Here is a 3104-nt window from a genome sequence, read left to right on the forward strand (position 1 = left end):
AGCTTCCAACAAATGGGAATCCCCAAATGAAAAATGTGAATGGAGAGAAGTTTTCATTCTCTAGTTGATTGACTGAGGTCTTGGTACAGGGAGTAATACTACAGAACAGACAATCTGAGTTTTAATTAATTGTATTGTATTCATTTTGGGGCTGTAATAGGTTTGGTTACTTTGATAATGTCTGTAAATACTAGAGTTAAACAGACTTATATTCTGTTTTATAAAGGGCTAAGAAAGTTTTATCAACAAGTGCTGTTTTTTCATTATTTTGCACTGGCCTGCACACCCTAAAAAATATTAAAATGGAAAGTAACTTGTACTTTGAGTAATTTATTAACCAGGTACTTTTTTACTTTTACTTGAGTAGGTTTCTCAAATGGTAATTTTCACTTTTACTTGAGTCATTTTTTATGGGAGTAATTGTACTTTTACTGGAGTATAGATTTTCAGTACTCTACCCACCACTATACATTTGTGTGTTTATAGGCTGTTTTGCTATTTGACCTATCCGTGTCTTATTTATGCCGATAAACTATAGAATAGGCTACATCACTGCTTTACTTGGCCGTATTGTATCATACTGTGATGTTAGTGTTGTTAATAAGTTCTTGACTTTCCCTTTGGTACTCAGTGTTTGTGGAGCAGCCTCCCTCTGTGCTCACAGATAGTGTCGAGGTAAGACCCTCCACTCTGGAGTCACATGTGGGCCTGGAGGCCTGGGATCAGATCCCACCAGACACAGCAGCAAGGTCAGGCTTCAGACAAGGTGAGTGACAAATAAAAAAAACAACAACATGACAAACATGAAAAGCCCATCCTAAACCAAAAAACAAACCAAACCCAACCAAAAATGCCTTCAAACCACAATGACATGTCAAAAAACAAAACTTAAACAAGATGTACTGAAAAACAAACAACAAAATAACCAAAAGTGAAAAACAAATAAAACCAAAACCAAAAAATGCAACAACCATAACAACACCATACAGGTAAAGGTTTAAAAACAAAACTGTGTACAACACAAAAACACATCTGTCAAAAGCTTTACTTTTAAAGTTGTGACTGGATGCCTGTTTTTTTTCTTCTTGTTTCCTCCATCAGGATTCTGGTCTCAACAGGATCATCAGTGTGTTCTAGTGAAAATAAAGTGACACAATCTGAATCTGAAAGTTAGAATAGAATAGATCAGAGTTCTATTAAATGAAATAGGATTTCATTTAATAGAAATCTGATCTATTCTACAAAGTACTGCAATCTGCTTCCACCAGCTTCTACTACTATTACTACTACTGCTACTACTGCTACTACTAATATTCTTTATTTATATAACACTTTTCTACAGAGTTCACAAAGTGCTTCACATAATAACAAAAACAAACAGCAGAACATATGGAATTAAAAAAAATAAAACCAGAGACCAGAATAAATCAAATGGATTGTAACGAATAAAAAAGAATAAAAGAATAAAAGATAAATAATTTCTTGAAGCCAGTCTAAAGAAATGAGAGTTAAATGGACATTTAAAGGTTGATTCTGATTTCAAACAGTAATAACAGAATAACATTTTAAGAACTCATCATCTGTGTGAACAGGTGAACTGTCACCTGTTCACCTGTTCACCTGTTCACACAGATGAACAGGTGAACAGGTGAACTGTCACTGTGTTGTCAGACTGATCCACTGTGAGCTGTGAGCCTGGTTCAGAGGAAATTAGATTCTTCTTTTTCTTTTTCTTATTATATATAAATTATATGTGAAACACTCTTCATGAAGGCTCCCTGTGTGTTCCGAAGCCTAATTCAACACATTTTTACATTTATTTTACGTTGCATTTTAGGCATTCAGCTGACACTCCTATCTATAGTGACTTTACTATGAGTGCATACTAGACTGCCAAGCAACCATAGGAGGTCAAGTGTGTGAGTGAAGTGCTTGGAAAAGAGGTGTGACTTATTTTTTGTAATTATTTATTGTTATTACTACTTTTATCATCACATCACAAGCTGCCTGCACTAGTGCTGAACCACAGTTTGACTTTCCTGTCTAAATTAAACTAAACTAAACTAAGCTAAACTAAACTAAACTAAACTAAACTAAACTAAACTAAACTAAACCCAGAACAAGGCTTCCCAAACCTTGCATGTCAGATACTGTTAACCAGATTTTATTGAGACCTATTTTGCCTATTTAATAGATTTATACATATTTTTCATTCATTTTTTTCATCGTCTCATTATGTTCTACTAATACTGTCATTCATTTTTTAACCTATTTGTACTTAACAAGTTATAGTGTTGTTATTATTAATTGTGTTATGTTTAAGTACCCCAATTGCAAGAAGGTTATTTAATTATTATTTTTTTTATCTCTCTTTGCTGTAGGCTATTGCTATTGCTGCTGCAATGCCTCAGTTTCCCCACAGGGATAATTACAATTTCTTCTCATCTCAATTAATCTCATTTTACCTTACCTTACCTTACCTTATCTTATCTTATCTCACCTTAACTTATCTTATCTCATCTCATCTATATTATTATATATTGTAGAGATAGAGAGAGGGAAACCAGGGATCATTTTGCTGTTGACCCTCTGGGACCCCTGAGGTTCCCCAGACCACAGTTTGGGAACTACTGCTTTAGAACATGGATTATCAAATGTCATAACAAGAACCCCCAAATACACATTAGACCACAGACCCCATTTGATAAGATTTTGTTATTGTGTTGATTTAGTAGGCTATTGGATTTTATAGTTATAGAAGTTATAGAAGAGAGAGTGAAACCGATGATCAAAGCTGGTTCTTATACTTTCTGTAAATTGGATAATTTCTAGTGTATTAACTTATATTGAAATTAATATTATATACTGTATATCCCTTATGTTGCTGGTGACCCCCTGGGACCCTGTCTAGGACCTCTGGAGTTCCCCAGACCCCAGTTTGGGAACCACTGCCATGTCAGATTATAAGATCAGGACATAACGGAACAGGACAGAATCATGAGAAACATTTAGGGTGATTTCTCGGTTTGATAACCTTGAGGTAAAGCTGTTCTCATGAAGGTAAAGCAGGTTCCCTCCCTCCGGCCCGCTCTGGGTCAGACAGG

The sequence above is a fragment of the Centroberyx gerrardi genome, chromosome 13 (assembly GCF_048128805.1).
Source record: "Centroberyx gerrardi isolate f3 chromosome 13, fCenGer3.hap1.cur.20231027, whole genome shotgun sequence".
Classification (NCBI taxonomy): Eukaryota; Metazoa; Chordata; class Actinopteri; order Beryciformes; family Berycidae; genus Centroberyx; species Centroberyx gerrardi.